Here is an 18,923-nt window from a genome sequence, read left to right as displayed (position 1 = left end):
GCAGAAAGCATAAATAGTACTGAGATTTGACCTTGGATTGACAGTACTTACTTAGGTTATTTATGAAAAACTACTGTATATATTTGAGAATTCTGGAGGAGACATATTGCACAAGACCTGCAAACTGAGAGGCTCATTTTCTTGTTAGTGAAGTTCTGAACTACTGAAACTCCACTTTAAGGGGAGAAAAACTTCCTGTCCTTTCCTTATGTTGATGGCAACAACAGCAGCCTTGTGTAAACTGTTCCAGAATGATTTTGCCCACTATAGCTCTAAGCTAGAAAATGACAAATTGTAATGTGCCTTTGGAACAGGAACTCTGGGGCAAAGGAAGGCTTGATGACAAGGACAGAACCTCAAGGAGAAAGGATGAAGTAGCAGCAAAGGAAGATTGATAGCTGGTGTTGGAAAAGAAAATGTCTTGGAATAAGATGAAAGGAAAGAGAGAGATGAAGTTGCTAAGATCTGGTGGAGGAAGGCATTGGTGGGGTGTGTGTGTCTGTATATACTTTGTTATACCAAAGGTGAAATAGAAGAGAAATGAAATCTACTCAATAGGTAAAAATGAAGAGTGAACAAGTGGCACCTGACAACTGACAAACTTTGTGAGCATCTAGAAATCCTGCACCATGAAGAAATTAGGAAAATACATTTCTGCAAAGAACAACAGATACAGTTTTATAACAGAATGAGGGTTAGAATACCTTTAAATCATCTTCCTCGGGGCATAATTAGAACAAAAGCAAAACAAATTTTAAGGATTCTTCAATAAAAGAACTCACAGTTTTTAGAAACATCAGTCTTCTGGTGTCAGAAACTTTCCTTGCTGGATTAGGCCAGAACTCATCTTGTGGCGCAGAGTGGTAAGGCAGCCGTCTGAAAGCTTTGCCCATGAGGCTGGGAGTTCGATCCCAGCAGCCGGCTCAAGGTTGACTCAGCCTTCCATCCTTCCGAGGTCGGTAAAATGAGTACCCAGCTTGCTGCTGGGGGGTAAAACGGTAATGACTGGGGAAGGCACTGGCAAACCACCCCGTATTGAGTCTGCCATGAAAACGCTAGAGGGCGTCACCCCAAGGGTCAGACATGACTCGGTGCTTGCACAGGGGATACCTTTACCTTTACCTTTACATCTAGTCCAGCATTCTGTTCTCAAAAATAGTTAGCCATATGGTATGGAAGCTCAGAGAAAGCGCATCGTGGGGTGATCTCTTGGTTCCCCCCCCCCCCAGCACTACAGTATCTCCATACACAGAGGCTTTATTCGGCTATCCACTTGCACCCCAATCCTATGCACATTGGCTGGGACCAAAATCCATTGGAGTTTATTCTATGTAAATATGTATTGGATAGTAGCCCCAGCTTTTATTGGTGTTCCTTAGTAAAAACTCATCTGATCTAATGCCGTCATCATAGCATGTTGAGAGCCAGTTTGGTGTAGTGGTTAGGAGTGCGGACTTCTAATCTGGCATGCCAGGTTCGATTCTGCGCTCCCCCACATGCAGCCAGCTGGGTGACCTTGGGCTCGCCACGGCACTGATAAAACTGTTCTGACCGGGCAGTAATATCAGGGCTCTCTCAGCCTCACCCACCTCACAGGGTGTCTGTTGTGGGGAGAGGAAAGGGAAGGCGACTGTAAGCCGCTTTGAGACTCCTTCGGGTAGGGAAAAGCGGCATATAAGAACCAACTCTTCTTCTTCTTCTTCTCAAAGTCCAAAAGCCCTTCTTCAGTACACCATGGACTTTCTGATACTCAATTGCTGTGGATGACTCCAAGTGCTATGAGGCAGAGTCTGTAACCTTTTTTTTTTTTTTCATTTGCTTAAAATTGTGGACTATCACATTTGTATTATGTATTTATAATATTTCATCTGTAATCCAGTTGTGGATTCAAGCATGATCAGCAACAAGTTTGCTAAGTAATGTCTTCCAGAAAAGCAGTCCCCCCCCCCGTAAGCTTGTACAAGAGCTATTTTGAAGCGTTCATGTTGAATTGCTTTACTATCTTGCCAAGCATGAAAGAGGGGGATGTGCTGCTTTTCTCTTTATCTATTTATACCTGCATAATTTATAGTTAATTTATAATTAGGAAATTAAAAAAAATACTTCCATGTACTTTAAGATAATCCTTCTATGCATTCTGGGAGATCAAGTGAATAGTTGCAGTAATCAGTATTATTTTAAGATCTGCTGCATATGCATTATTGGCCATTACATCAGAACATTTACTTAATTACAAGGAGGTTTTGGCTAGCTATGCTTCCAAACTTCTGTCAGAATTCTCTGCAATTTGTGAACACAGTTTGATTACAAAGTTTTCAGTAAGGAGGAGCAAATTAGTTATGAAAACTACTCCAGCTGAAAAAGAAAGCTTGAATACCAGAACTTTGAGCCTTCATTTCTGGACTAGCTTCTGTATGGACTAGCTTCTGTTGGTCCCTGTTTGCTTTAGCTTCTCCATCTCTGTATATATATACAAGATTTCCCTTGTACCATCGAATTAAAGGTTTGATAAAACATGGAAACAACCTAGCCCAAAGTTTCAATATAAGAGACATTTCAAGCCAAAAACAAAACAAACAAACAACAAATTAATAAAAGGCAAGTTTGACATGGAATGTACAAAGCCCAAAAAATTAAAATAAATAAAAATAAAAGTAAAAACCAAAAAATCCTTTCTGTTTTCAGGTAGTGTATAACAACATAGAGTCATGAAACAACATGCTCCCATCAATCTTCAACAGAAAATATTATTCACTCCAAATATAAATATGTGCTGTGTGAATACCATTTTGGGTGGTGGTTGTCTCTGCTATTTCAGAAGAAAGCTGGAGGATGGGACCAACTTGGTGGAGTGGGTAGAGTGCTGGACTAGGTCTCAATCCTTACTCTGCTATGCCAGTTCTCTGAGTCAGTGGTCTCCAACCCCCGGTCTGGAGACCGGTCCCGGTCCGGAGACCGGTCCCGGTCCGTAGATCAGTTGGTACCGGGCCGCAGCTCCTCCTCGTCCTCCTCCCCAGCTGCTGCCTCGAGGGCTGCCCTGCCACTCTGCCATTGGCTCACCTTTGGTGCTCTCTGGCAGCCGCCATGGCTGAGGCTCCCCCTCCGTATGGCACTGTGCAGCTGCTGCTGGCAATGCCCCCCAGCAGGTGACAGGAAGTCAGGGGCGCCAAGGGAAAGCAAGTGGAGCAGGGGCTCAGGCAGTGGCGATGTCCCTCAGCAAAAGACTATCCCCCCCGGGCCTCAGTAAAATTGTCAGGCGTTGACAGGTCCCCGGTGATAAAAAGGTTGGGAACCACTGCTCTGAGTGACCATGGACCAGCCACACTCCCTCAGACTGATCTGCCTCACATGTTGCTGTGAGAATAAGATGGCGGTGTGTGTGTGGGATGATGTAAGCTGTTTTGGTTCCAAAATAAGTGAAGTGTAAATATCTGTATAAATGAAGGCATCTTAAGGGCACAAGATCTATTTCTGACTTCTTGGGATCCTAAACTAAGGAACTAGGGTAAAAGTAAAGCACACAAATCAACAAATCATCATCATGTTTTCAAACCCTATTATAAAACCAATAAGGTCACACAAATGCTCTAGGAAAACATTCAGAATTTACAACTCTGGTTGTTAGAAACCAGAAATTATTTATCTCCATCATTTAAATACAAGTTAATAACTTTAAGCTTTTTTCTAGTGTTAAAACTGTTGGCATCTACATTGGAGACATTTGCATTTAAACTTGCACCAACCCTGAAGCTCACAGTGTGATACTGAATTGGTGAACTGGGGAGAAAGAGAACTGCAGACCTTTTTGTTTAAACTGTATAGCATGGATGGAGTTCAGACTTTAGAACAAAAGAAGAAGAAAAGGAATGTGGGAGTGACAGCGGCTGCCCTTATCATGCTTGGAGCTCATCTCCCCTCACTCTGACCCCACTAGGTGTGGTTTTCTTCATCCAAGCTCCAATACTAGAAGTGAGACCAGCTGGGAGAAAAGCATGAGGGGGTGAGAGCAGCCATCAGGAGAATTCAGTTCCCCTCTTTTTGTTCAAAAGAACAGGCCTTCCTTCTGCTTTATATATGGTGAGAGCTGTTCTATATTTAAATAGGTGGGTCTTCCATTCACATCTAGTTTGGCTCTATCCCTCAGCCTAGGCATTTGAGAGGCTTCTTGTATTTTCTTGCTCCTGTCCTCCAGCAGCCTTCCAAGGAAGCAGCCCACCAGGAACTTTCCAGGTAAAATAAAAGGCCAGTCCATTCCTGGAACTAAGAGCTGTTATGTGCCTTAGATTAGCGATCCCCAACCTGTGGGCTGTGGACCACATGTGGTCCTTCGAGTAATTGGATGTGGGCCCCGAAGGACGCCTTCTTCCCCCCCCCCCGGGCCTTTACTTCATCTCCCCCCAGCCCTTTACAACACACTTCATTGTTGTGGCGTGACTGTATCTTATTTTGAAGGGATGTTTAAAAATTACCATTGCGATCAGAGAGCGTTAGGGCAGTGGTTGAGAGTAGAGGAGTAAACTACCCCCCCCCCCCACCGGGCCTCAGTGAAAGGCACTGAGTGGTCCCCGGTGAGGTCCCCGGCATTGAGTGGTCCCCGGTGATAAAAAGGTTGGGGACCACTGCCTTAGATAATTAAGAATATGAATGGGTTTTTCTCACACCTTTGGAAAGAAAATGTTTGAAATGTCCTCTCTTTAGAAGCAATAGTACAAAAAGAAAAGATTTATTTGTACAGAGGTACTTGCTTTGAAATGTCTTTTTGCCTTGGGTTTGTGAGTAGTTCTTCTGCAACCCTTTCTATAAAACATCCTATTCTTTCCATTTCATTGAATCTAAAAACGATGAAGTAATTGCCACAGTCCACTGGCTGCATGTTGGTAGTCAAATATATCTGATTCAGCATAGCCAGTGGGGTCAAAAGTGGTTTAAAAATACACAAGTTGCAATTTGTTGATTTTTCTAGTTTGAATTTAGTTAGATAACAATGATCAAGCACATGCAGCCTGATCCTTATGCGTGTTTATCACTAACTTCCCGTTATGGGGAAGGATTGTTTTCTGAAATGTTGGGTTTTTTACTGGTTGTTGTTTTAATGGGGTCTTATTGGTTTTTATATTGTTGTGGGCTTCTAATCTTGTAACTCTCCACAAGCTGGCATGCCAAGAGTGGCAGGTAATGAATGTAATAACAACAACAGTCAACAAGTACTTTTCATGTTGCACTTAAATACCTGAAGTCATAAGACATTGCAAGTAAACCAAACTAAAAGGTCAGCATTCTTTCCAGTGGGCCATACCTGATTTTCCCCATTTGCAACTGTTTCAATGCTATATCTAAAGTCCCATTACTACCTGTAGTGATCCTGAGGAAAGCTGGGTTACACACATCAAGGGTTCAAAATGACAAAGCAGAGAGCCAGGCTAAACCTGCACTCTCTGTAAAGTAGGCTACCACTACCACTGAATCTATTCCAAACCCTAAGAGTATAACACCATTCTTAGGTCTATTTGGGAACAAAAGTAAGATGTCTCAACTTGGTCGATGGAACTACCAGTCCACAGGTAGTTGTAACCAAGAAGGCACTGGGTCGGCAATTTCATGTAACGCTTTCAGACAAATGGATTTAGGAATTAATTGATATTTATTAAGGTACACAACACAACAAGCTATACTAGTAGTGAAAGAAAATAACAAAAGCATTTACTATATCTGTCTTAATACTCAATACAAGCATGAGGGTTTTGTATTCAAAGATCGATAGTCCATAGAGAATAAACAGAGTCCGAAGCGCAAGTCTGACTAGCCCAGAATGGTCAAACTTAATAAGATTGTAAGACCCAAAGATAATACAAAAACACAAGACCCCTGAAGGTAAGACAAAAGGAAAAAAACAAAGAACTTAATACAGAATATTTTACAGACATTTTCCCATGTGGGGCAGACTGACAAGAACCAACCAGATTATTGCATTAATTTAGGAAGGCAACTAATTAGAGTTTTAGTAGTCAGATGAGAAGTCACTCTCAATGTCCAACGAGGAATCAATGTTTAGATGTTACCAGGCTGACATCACTTGACCTACTGTAACAAGATGGGTTGAGCTCTCATGCCTAGCAAGGCCATTGTTAATGGCAAAAGCTGGAGAGAAATTCTTATCTTCAAGTGCCCATTCCTGAGATGGGCCAAATCTGTTGAGTTCATCTCACAAGTGCAGTATAAGTAGAAACTAATTCAGCAGTAATTGGAAAGAAAAACAGGAAAGGGGCAGGACAGGAAGCATGTCTCCCTACCTTTGTGGGGGCACAACTTACCATTTCTCTTACTGCAAGGAATTTGGGAGTGATCCTGGATGCTTCACTTACAATGGAGGTGCGAGTCACAAGGATAGTGCATATGCCATTTTATTGTTGTTGTTGTTGTTGTTGTTGTTGTTGTTACAACACATTCCTTGCTGTGATGAGGGGGCGAGCTATCCTATTGCAGAGGCACGACTTCAGATACTTCAGATACTTGGGCGTTAGTTTTCACCACCAAATGAATTGGTCCTTGCATTCGAAAGCGGCACTTGCCGCGGCAAAGAACCAGTTAAGTGCAGTCTCACGTTTTCACTTTTGTAGTGGGAACCAGTTTGTGCCAGCAGCGATCCAGATTTTTCAGGCGAAGGTTGTTAATCAACTCTTATATGGGATACCAATCTGGATTGAGTCTTTGAATGATGAAGTGGATTGTATAGTCGCAATTTTCTTTCGTCGTATTTTGGGTCTTCCAAATATGATTAGTCTTGCCACCCTTTGTAATGAGCTGGGTCTTGGTCTGTTGTCATCTAGAGCATGGTTATCCACTATCAAATTCTGGATAAAATTACATTATTGCTCCACTCCTAATAGTCTCTTGTATGATCTGCTAAGTGATCCTTTTGTTTCTAAATGGTACTGGCAGATCCAACATAAAATTCACACTCTGGGTATCAACTTGGAGCCTCTGGCTAATTATGAGGAGTTTCAAATATATAGTATTATTAGACAGAGAATCTGTGATATTGACAGACCATCGAAGCGGGAATCAATCGGACTTGTTCCCCCCGCTTCTTTGGCCTTACTTCCAACACAGGTCAGGGAGCTTCTTATATACAAAGTCTTATTAACCCACTCCATCATTGTGCTTTTATGCTTGCTAGATTAAATATCTTCCCATCAGCTGTCCTAGCAGGCAGATACAGCAATGTACCAATTGGGAACAGACTTTGTAAATTTTGCCAATTAGAGCCTGACTCAGTGCCACATATTCTACTCTATTGCCCATCACATTCTATGCTTAGACAATGACTTGTTGTCCCTATCACAATGGACTTTTCTGGCCCTATGTAGAGAATAACCAGACATTTGTTAGCTGATAGGTCCCCAGAAATAATGGAACTGGTGGCCGAATTCTTGGCTACCGTGATACAAAAGGACAGTCGGCTAGGCAAGAATCAGGTCTAGACCAGGGGCACCTACAATTGGTGGAAATTATTGATTGCTGGGCATTCTGGAGGAATCTACTGTTGGTTACTGCTTATTTTATTTTATTTTATTTGTTTATTTAGATTATGTAATTATCAATTAATTATAATTATGAATTACCCTTGTTCTTATGATGTTTTATATGCCATTAAAGGTTTTTTGAATTTTTATTATTATTATTATTATTATTATTATTATTATTATTATTATTATTATTATTATTATTATTATTATTATTATTATTATTATTATTGAACTAGCCAAAGTTGAGCATTATAAATTTACATTAATTAAGTGAGAAAGAATTAAGCATGCACTTAGCTTTACCATTGAAGAGTGTTTTATTGCATCTGGATCTTACTTATATCCTTATCCATTGTTCCTCTTAATATTTGTGAAACAGCCCTGGGGGTAGAGAGTGTCCTGGCTGTCCAAGTTGGAATAGGGCCGATGAGGGAAAGCTGGCCACACCCTGATTGGCCCTGCACCTACAGCTCCCGCTCTCCCTCTCTACACGCTAGCCACTTTGTTCTCAGACACTGCAGAAGCCAGCGTGTGAGAGAGAGACCCAGAGACATAGAGACAGAGAGAGCCCTGCCAAACCGCAAACCAGCCCTGATTATCTGCTATGGCTCCTGCTACAAGACAGAGACAGAGACAGAGACAGAGACAGAGACAGAGACAGAGACAGAGACAGAGACAGAGACAGAGACAGAGACAGAGACAGAGACAGAGACGAGTCCTCATTCCCTGCTACAAACAGCCCTGATTACCTCCTATAGCTCCTGCTGCTATGAAGAGGGGGAGAGAGAGAGAGAGAGAGAGAGAGAGAGAAATCTGTGCCTGCCGGTGTCCCCTGGGCTCTAGCACCCATTGAATTCCTGGTTGCAATGGGCTTTCTTGCTAGTTTTTAAAAAAATATTTTTAAAACTTTTATATAGAAAGGAACAAGGAAAAAATATCTTTGATTACAATATCACCCCTCCCTCTACCCTCCCAAAGTCCCCATTTGCTTGAAGTTTTGTATTACTGTATTAGAGTATTACTGAATACTCTAGATGTCTGTTGCCTGTAAATATAAAAACAAAGCCACAACAAAAAAAAAAAACCCACTTTAACATAACATTTCCAGCACTTACAGTCAGCCTTGGGTGTTATAAAAATTACCCTTAAACTTGAACCAAGGCATATCCTTAAGCTAGAAAATCAGCTGGCTCCTGCACTTGTTCACAACAACATATTTTAAGTACTTAACATTAAGTGTTTCTTATAAAACAATATGAACTTTAACCCAGTATTTATAAAAAGAAATGAAAAAAGGAAAAACCCACTTCATCATGACATTTCCAGCTACTTTAGCCCAGTATTTTTTAAAGAGATAAGAAGAAGAAGAAGAAGAAGAAGAAGAAGAAGAAGAAGAAGAAGAGTTGGTTCTTATATGCCGCTTTTCCCTACCCGAAGGAGGCTCAAAGCTGCTTACAGTCACCTTCCCATTCCTCTCCCACTTGATCATAACATCATCATAAAGAAACCCACTTTATCATAACATTTGTAGCTCTTAAATTCTTCAATTCAAATTGTTTTAAAATCTTTGCAGTTACTTTAAGTATTAATGCCATCTATATAAAAGTATACAGAAACAGGATATAGAAAAAATGTCAACCCTCCCTTCTTGCTAGTTTTTAAAAAATAAAATATGATTTAAGAGCTTTCTTTAAAAGGCATATCATCATAGACCCATCTGTTCCAGCTCTGCATATGGAATCCCAACCATTTGGATAGGGATCAGCAATCTTTTATCACTAAAGAGGCAAAATCTCTCCTCGCTCCTGCGGTCAGCTAACAAGGGTATGCTAGATTTTATGGCAGGACGAGGGGGGCCCATTGATCTTGCTAACCCAGCCTCAACCAAAGACCTATCGGAAGAGCTCCGTTTTACAGTCCCTGCAGAACTTTGCCAGCTCTGTCAGTGCCATGTTTGGCTTTATGGCCACAGGCAGCAGACCACCGAGCTTTTGTTTCTCAGCATGGCTCACATCCATACATGTGGTCACTTTCGTCATTCTGCTCGCTTGCCTGTGACACTCTGCTGTACTGTACTCCCTTTCCCGCCTTCCATAAATTCTGCTCTCTAGTATCTGTGTTAGCAGTCTCTCTTCATACAGCTTCTCCACTGTACGTTGCCCTTTCGGATTGCAGATATTTTCATACTGGTAGAGGCCTATAAAGACTGATCTTAATGGTTATGGATTCCACAAGGGCTGCCCAGCTCTAATCATTTCATTTTGTGACTTAACAGAAGAATAATATAGATGTTGTAGCTACACATTTTGTTTCATACAGTGGCTAAATAGATGCCTCCATAAAACTCACATGTAGGGCATTAAGACAATAGTCTTCCTGTGTGACTCCCCTTCTCAACTGTTACTGAGAGGTACATTGCCTCTGAACATGGAGTTTTCATTTAGGCATTGTGACTTGTAGCTGTTGATGAACAGTTGAAATAGTGAAATACTGATAGCATTTATGCAGAAGAGGTAATTTTGCTTCTTATCTTATTTATTTATTTTTCAATTTTTATACTGCCACTCTCCACAAGGTCTCGTGGCAGTTCACAACAATAATAAAATACCATAAAATTCCATAAAACCCCTAAACCCCCTAATCTTACATTGGAGGGGGGGATCCTCCAATGGTAACACCAAGACTTCCCCCTGGCCTCAACCATACACCTAGCGGAAGAGCTCAGTCTTTGAGGCCCTGTGGAAAGTTGACAACTCCAGCAGGGCCCTCAGCTCTTCTGAGAGCTCATTCCAACAGGTTGGGGCCAGGACAGAAAAGGCCTTCTACCTGGTCAAGGCCAGGCAGATGTCCTGGGGGCCTAGGACAACCAGTAGATTCATACCCACAGAATGAAGAGCCCTGCTGGGGGCATAAGCAACTAAGCAGTTTCACAAATAAGTGGGACCCAGGACGCATATATCTTTAAAGATCAATGCCAATACCTTGAACTTGACCCAGAAGCAGACTGGGAACCAGTGCAGATGTTTTAGCACTGGCTGAATGTGGGCCCTCCATGCTGTTCTAGTGAGGACCTTGCAGCTGCATTTTGTACCAGCTAAAATTTCCAGATCAAAGCCAAGGTCAGGCCTGTGTAGAACGAGTTACAGAAGTCTAATCTGGAAGTGACTGTTGTATGGATCACTGTAGCTAAGTGGTCAGAGGTCAGGTAGGGCGCTAGTAGCCACGCTTGGCAAAGGTGGAAAAATGCCATTCAAGCTGCTTTCATGACCTGAGCCTCCATAGAAAGGGAGGTGTCAAAGGTCACTCCCAAATTCCTGGCAACCCATGCTTCATGATAATATAGCAGCTGAGGGGTCTTCTGAATTGAGACTCTAGTGCAGGGGTAGTCAAACTGCGGCCCTCCAGATGTCTATGGACTACAATTCCCACGAGCCTCTGTCAGCATTTGCTGCTCTAGTGTTTGTGGGTAGAGGGGATAGAATGCCTTTGCAAGAACACCCTAAAACTCATTTTAAAGGTAGAATAAAAATCCCTTTGAAGCTATAATCAGCAAATGCTGATGCTGTAAAGAATTCTCTGAGCAGCTCACTCCTTATGGATTTTGAGAGATGCAAACCAACAGAGGTCCTCAGAACACTAGGAATTCCCAGAGGAGTAAGAGCGGGAAGCACTGGAGGATAATCTAAAACAGGTCACCTTAACACATCAAATTTAGCCACAGAACATCACAAACCTTTTTGCTATAAAAAACAGAGTAATGATTGTGGCATAAGCTATTTTGTGCCAGAGCCCAATTTGCTGGTTCTGATCCACAAAAGCCACTATAAATGGCTCTGAAAATTTTCCATGTACCACACAAAACCTTGTTGTACTTGCTACAACATGTTACCATGTGAGCTATCCCTGTGGCATTATTCTTATTGCTGCTAATTTGTAAACTACTGCAGCAATCCCCTAGAACAGGGTCGTCAACCCCTGGTCCGCGAAGGCCTTGGTACCAGGCTGCCAGCAGCTGCACCTGCCTCCCCCCCCCCGCAGCAAAAAGCTCACCAGGCCCCAAGCGAAGCAGCCACCAAAGCGGCCACTTCGCTCGTGGCCCGGCTAGCTTCTTGCTGTGAGAGTGGGGGGAAGAGGCAGGCGCAGCCTCCAGCGTGACAGAGGACACAAACGCGCGTGCGTGGAGCTGGTGGAGCTGGCGAAAGTGGAGCTGGTGGAGCTGGTGAAAATGTGCATGCACAGCTACTCTGTGCATGCACATTAGTGCCACCTGCTGGCAAAAATACACATGCGCAGCGCCCGGGCCAGCAGCTTTCCCCCACCCCCGGAGGCTGTCCTCAACTGGAAAAAGGTTGGGGACCGCTGCCCTAGAGCATTGTGAAGAGAGGATTTTGGAAAGTAAAGGGAAAACAAATTTCCCCAACATTAATGACCCTTCATACATGCACTCCTGTAGCAACGTAAGAGCTGTTACTCCATGCCAGCTCTGGATGGGGAAATATCTAGAGATATTGGGGGTGGAGCCTGGGGAGGGGAGGGAGCTCAGTAGGGCATAATGGCATAGAGTTCTCTCTGCAAAGCAGCCATTTTCTCCAGATGAACTCTTCTTGGTCATATGGAGATCAATTGTAATAGCAGATCTCCAAGCAACCCCTGGAGGTTGGCAACCCTAGCCAACCAAGACTGTTGTGATGAGTCCCTCACATGTGGCTGTGGTAACATTACTGACTGAGATGTAGGAACTGCTCGCACATGGCTACAAGGATGTGTAAAGGAAGGCTAATACAGTATAACTAGAGAGTTGAAGGATAGGCAGGGAGACCTGGGCTGATTCTGCACTTACTTTGTTTTTTCCATTGTTGATCCTGCTGAATTCAGATTGATTTGAACCCGGATGTTCCTCCTTCCTCTCCCCCCAAATTGAAACAGAAAGGCTTCTGCACTTGATTAGGGAAGCTCAGAGTGGGGAGGGGAGTGGTGGTTGGAATGAGCAAGGGGGGGGTGTCGGGTGAAGTCCAGCTGGCATTAAAGGAGCATGTTTTATTTGTCTTTTGACTCCTGAGCCAGAGCAATCCAAGCATGAAGCTCTTTCTTTCTTTTACTGAATGAGGGAGGGGAGGGGGCAGCCAGCAGCAGCAGCTCACAGAGAAAAATAAATCCAAGAGGCAAATCTCTGCTGAGAGAAGTGTGGCCTTCTGGAGCACAGTCACTTTAAAACAGAGCCCAAATTGATAGAAGTCTTGCAACTGGAAACCAGGAAGTCTTTGAACTAATGCCCTGACTAATCAGGGAAGACTGCTTTGCTACATGAGCATTGGAGGAAGTTACTCTGGCAAAACACAGAACCACTACACTTATACTGGGGGCTTTAGAAGCTGGTTCTTCAAATATAGAGACATATATCCGCTCCTAGATATCGCAGGGAAAAGAGAGGGTCACTAAGGATCAATCATACATGTTGCAGAGCGAAAATTTAAAGCAGCCAAAATTAAAATGGAAATTAAATACAGTGCAGAGGGGAGGGATTTATTTGGGCTGGGAGAGGATAAAAAGCAAAGTACAGACTTGACCCTGAACTCAAACTCCACTCAGCCACCAAGCTCTGGGTGACTTTAGCTCAGTCATTCTCACTCTGCCTAATTTACCTCACAGAGTTGTGATGATAAAATAAGAATGGAAGAATCATTCTGAGCTCCTTTGAGAAATGGTGGGATAAATCAGACTAGATTTTTTCTGAATGTTTGTGAATATTCTAAGCCTTGCTTCTGCTTGTGCCATGCTGTTTTCCATTGTGGAGAGTATGTGGCACAAATCTCTCTGGCACTTGGAGCTTCTCATGCAGATCAGTCTCTTTCTGTGAGCTGTGGTAAATGTTCTTTTTTCCCCAGTGGAAAAAGAGAGGTGCCAGCTTTGGATCCAAGCCATATTGATTGTTCTTGAAAAAAAGGCTCCCTTTTGTTCCATAGTTTTTCCCTGATTGGGATGAAAGTGTTGTTGTCAGGCAAACAGACTTTTTGATGACATTTGATAGAATGATTCCTGCTAACATGACATCTGGTTTGGTTTGTTGCATCAGTTGCATATTATTGGCTTTAACTTGGCATATAATGGAAATGAAATCAAACAAATAAACAAAACAGTTAAAATGATCAGGGTCACAAAGACAGCTGAACTCAAAAAAGGAACTAAGAAGTTTCTCTTTGCAATAGTCTGCAATTTCCCCATTTTTCGGCTGAAACCAAAGTGCTGCTGTTCTTTCTATGTCTTCCTGAATAGCAAACCCATGTTCCCTCAGATCTTTTGAAATAATCTTAGGATCTATAGCCCACTCATGAACTGAGGGACAAAGAGCCAGAAAATAACATCCCTCAAACACTCATTGTAAAATAGATCATAGAATGTTTCTCCCAAATAGGTAAGCCGATTCTCGAAAGATAATCGCACACAATAAGATTTTCTTTCCCCTTTATCTAAGGAGTTCTTTCTTTTTATAAACTTTTTCAGTCTCCATAGAAACTATGCTAATAATTTGTACCTGGTTTTGTTTTCCTTACAGTCTACATTAAATATGATAGATCCACACCGGTCACATTTGCTGATTAAACAAAGTTCACTGGTGGCATTTAAAGTACATTTGACCTCCTCTCTTGCTGCTGGCATGCCTGTGTAGAAATGCAGTTTTTTAGATCAACTAGTACCAAGGCAGGAAAGTGAGCCTACATTGGTATTTCAGCTTTCCTTTACATTTTTGTACTGTATTATGAAATGTAATTCTAATTTTCTAACCACTTCTCATAACATTTTAGACATTTGAGACTGGCTTTTTCTCATTCTAATCTCTCAGCTGAAATTTGTGTGCGATGGGTAGAACAGAAACCCATTTATGCAGCCTTCCTTCACTAACCCCCTTCTTTGCTCTCCCATAAAACTAACCAGGGCAGAGTCTGCACTTACTTTGTTTATTCCATTGTCAATCCTGTTGAATCCAGATCGCTTTGAACTCAGGTCTTCCTCTCCCCCCACCATTGAAAGAGGAAAGTCTTCTGCACGTGGTTAAGGTAGTTCAGAAGGGGGGGGGGAGCCAAGCCTCTTTCTTTTTTTTCTTGAAGGGGGGAGGGAGAGGAGCCAAGCAGGGAGCCTCTTTCTTTTCTTGGAGGGGACGGGGAGAAGATCGAAAAAGGCAGAGGCGGGAGGAAAAATCCAGGACCGACAGAAGTTGAGAGAAATTAGGGGCTTCTCCTTTAAGGCAAGCGTGTCACATGACCAGGTGTAGCCTATCAGAGGTTCTTTACCATGGAGCTTTCTTTCCCAATCCGGATATTGAGGGTTAAAAGCACTCTAAGATATCGCACAATAAAGGTAGGGTCACTCCGGATCAGTCCTTCTTGCTGCAGAAGGAAATTTTAAATTGCCCCAAATCTAAACGGAAATCGCATTCTGCGTAGAGGGCAAGGACTGAATCGATCTGGGGTTGGCATAAAAGCTCCGTGCAGTTTACATCCAGGATTGGGAAAAGTCAGCTTGCCTGATGCCCTTTGCAGGAATACTGCTTTGCTCTCCAGGGAAACTTCCAAGGCGTGGAGGAAGCCTCATTATTTTCATTGGTGCTGAGAAAGTGTCACCCACGTGAACACACATGACGCTGCCTTATACTGAATCAGACCTTTGATCCATCGAGGTCAGCATTATGCACCTTAGAGTGGCAGAAGTTCCCTAGGGTCACAGGAAGAGTCTTTCATATCACTTGCTGCCATATGCTTTAAACTAGAGATGCTGGGAGTGGAATCTGGGACCTTTGATGTGCAAAGCAGAAGCTCTTCCACTGAGCTACCCATTCATCTCCTTTTCCCTGTTGGGTTGCTGTGGCTCTTGGAGAGGGGAGCACTTCCAGAAGATATGTTTGGGCCACCCATGAGTTCGGTAGATGAAGCGAGTTTTCTCCCACACTCACTGGAAGAAATGTGTGATGACATTTAAATCAGAACTAGTATAATTTGTGAAAGGTGGTCATGCACATTAACCGACATGAGGGGCAATGCCTGAGTGATATTTAAATTGTTTTAAAATACACATCAAATTTTGAAAAGCCAATTTTTTTTACACTATTTAGCTGGGTCAGAGTCACAGGGGGGGAAACACATCCTCCTCCACATATTTTATTTTAAAAGCATAAGTGCTGCACAAAAGTAATTAAAAAGGCAGGGTGCCATCTCCCACAATATAATTTTAATATTACAGTCTCAAAGAAAAAATAGAGAATTCAGAAAAGGAAATATATTCCCCAGTCATGGGCTCTCAAAAGCTCATACCATATAACCTTGTTGGTCTCTAGGGTGTAACTGGGCTGAAATCTGTATGTTCCCCTCAAAATCCAGAAAGAATCCATTTGTCCACCATGATCTACCATAATGAATCTACCTTTTCACTAAAGACTGTCTAGCATTGCTGTTTTAGCAGATAAATGCTACTTCTCTATGTGACTATGATGTCTGAAATTTGGATTGATGTTCACATTCCGACAGCTCTATTTCAGAATACTGAAAAATTAAGATTGCTACTTTTTTTGGGTAGGAAAAATAGAAGTATACTTGCCTGTGCTTAACCAAACTTTTTAAAAAATGATATTAATGACAGTATAGCTGTTTCATCCCCAGGAATCAAGGACTATGGGATGACTATGGGATCCGGTTCAAGGTTTTGGTTTTAACTTTCAAGGCCATATGCGGGTTGGGACCCACATACCCGAGGGACGCCTACCGTGCTATGCCCCCCGCAGGGCGTTATGCTCTGTGGGTGAGAACCTGTTGGTTGTCCCCGGCCCGAAGGAAGCGCGCCTAGCCTCGACCAGGGCCAGGGCTTTTTCCGTCCTGGCCCCTACCTGGTGGAATGAGCTCCCGGGTGATCTGCGGGCCCTGCGGGATTTGTCAGCTTTCCGCAGGGCCTGTAAAACAGAGCTCTTCCACCAGGTCTATGGTTGAGGCTGGGGTCAGCGAATCAGGGACATCGCTCCCCCCCTAGGAGTTGGAGTGTACGCTACTCCCCTATCCTTTCCTCTTCACCTCTTTAATAATTGGGGGAGGGATGGGATTTGTAGCCGTCATGTTAATAGATTGATGTTTTAATAGGAATTTTAATGGGCCTGTCGGGAGAGGCGGGAAATAAATATAAATATAAATATAAATATAAATATAAATATAAATATAAATATAAATATAAATATAAATATAAATATAAATATAAATATAAATATAAATATAAATATAAATATAAATATAAATATAAATATAAATATAAATATAAATATAATAATAATAATAATAATAATAATAATAATAATAATAATAATAATAATAATAATGTTGTCCAAAAGCACCTAAAGTAGTTCTTTCTGCTACTTGAGAAACCATTGCTAAAGAAGAATGATGTAGCCAATTGTCATTTGGCCTCTAATTTGCCCTTCCTGGGCAAAATGATAGAGCAGGTGATTGCAGGACAACTCCAGGTCTTCCTGGATTACTCATCTGCTCTAGCTCCCTTTCAGCCTTGGTTGACAAGATGGAGACAGCTCTGGTAGTCTTAGTTGATGTTCTCCATGTGAATGTAGATGTGGGCTATGCCTCTTTCCAGTGTTACTGGATTGATCAATATCTTTATATGGTGAGCCATACCATATTGCTAAGATATTTGGGAACAGAAGTAGGGATTAAGAGATGTGCTTTGGATTGGTTTAAATTCTTCCTTATAGGAAGGTTTCAGAGGGTTTCTATTGGAGACCAGTTGTCAACAGTGTGAGATTGCCTTGTAGGGTTCCACAAGGTACAAACTTATATTCCATTCTCTATAATCTCCACACAAAGCCTTTAAGAGAAACCATTTACCATTTGGGAGTTGGCTGTAATCTATATGCTGATGATGCTCATGTTTATATTTCTTTACCCAGATCACCCAGTGATGCTGTTGAGTTGTTGAACAGGTGACGTATTGAAACTGAACCATGACAAGACAAAGGTAATATTTATTGTGAAGGTTTACCATTTTTGATGGGGTCCAGCTGACCATCACTGACTCAGGGTGCCTAGGGATGTTTTCTGGGTCCTGAATTATTGCTGGAAAAGTTAAAACAGCTGCCAAAAAGGAATTCTCCCATTTTCTTGTATCCTGGAAGAGGGACCCCCAACTTCTCAGTTATTTGGCTTGTGAATCCATGCTATGGATATCTAAAGGCTAGATTATTACAATGTACTCTACATGGTTCTGCTGTTAAAGTCAACTTGGAAACTCCATTTGGGACAGAACTCAGCAAACTACTGACTATTGGTCCCTAGGATCTAGATGGCACATACATGTCACACCCATTCTACTGCCATTCCTGTGGTTACCGATAATTTACTGAATTCATTTCAAAATTTCGGTGGGGGTCAAGTAAGAACACACTTCTATCATTTCAGAGAACATGCAAATCTGGAACATTCAGGAATGAATTTTTATGAAAGGATTGGAACTGTTGTGTAATGAATAGTGCAGGAGGTTCCATTATAAAGGATTAGGACTGTGGTTTATTGCAGTATTTATTGTACTTTGTTTTTGCTGCATTTCATTGCATTCTCTTCCACCCTTCCACCTTCCTGCTTTGTTTCATGGCTTCATGGCTTGATTTAGGCCTTTTCTACACTAATCTCTTATTGCTGATTTTCACAGTTTTTGCTACAGCTAATTCAGTAGTTGTCTTTTCACTCGGCACATAACCCTTTTTTCCCCTTTTTCCCCTTCCCCCCCTCAGTCCTTTTGAAGTATATTCTCTGCACTCATGTCAGAAACTGTAAAGTGTCCAGATTGTGAGGGAGCTAAAGCGGGACACCACGGGCGGTGGTGGTGGTGGTGAGGGCAGCGGCGACTCCTGCTTGGCGGGGGTGGGGTGGGGTGGGCTTCAGAAGACTTAAGGTTGAGAATCGATTCTTAAAACTTAATTTTTTCTTACCAGCACATACGGGATTCTAACTAGGAACACCGTGGCACTGCGAGACACAACTTGCACAAGCAGGCCGTCTCGCCACCCCTCCCTTTCTCCTTCCTGTGCTAACCAACCAGGAGCCGTGGCCCAGGCATGGGATGCACCTTCCCGGGGAGGCAAGGTTCCAAAGGGTCTGGGAAGGTGGTGTGTGTGCTTGCGTGCAGATAGTTAGCCTGGCTCGAGGGCTGCATGGGCGAACAAAAAGTCGAAGCCTGGAGCCAAATAGGGATAGCGAGCTGAAGAACCTCCCTGCCCTAGTCTCTTATATCCCTTTCCCTATTTGGCAGGGTTGGGTGTGAGATACTGCCCATCTGCTGCAGCTGGAGGGTCCCGCCCCTCTGTCAGTATATGGCAGTCAAGTATTGATCATACAGCCAATGCTATAAACG

Source organism: Paroedura picta, chromosome 7 (genome assembly GCF_049243985.1).
Source record: "Paroedura picta isolate Pp20150507F chromosome 7, Ppicta_v3.0, whole genome shotgun sequence".
Taxonomy (NCBI): domain Eukaryota; kingdom Metazoa; phylum Chordata; class Lepidosauria; order Squamata; family Gekkonidae; genus Paroedura; species Paroedura picta.
The sequence above is the reverse complement of the archived record's forward strand: the minus strand, read 5'-3'. Positions refer to the sequence as shown.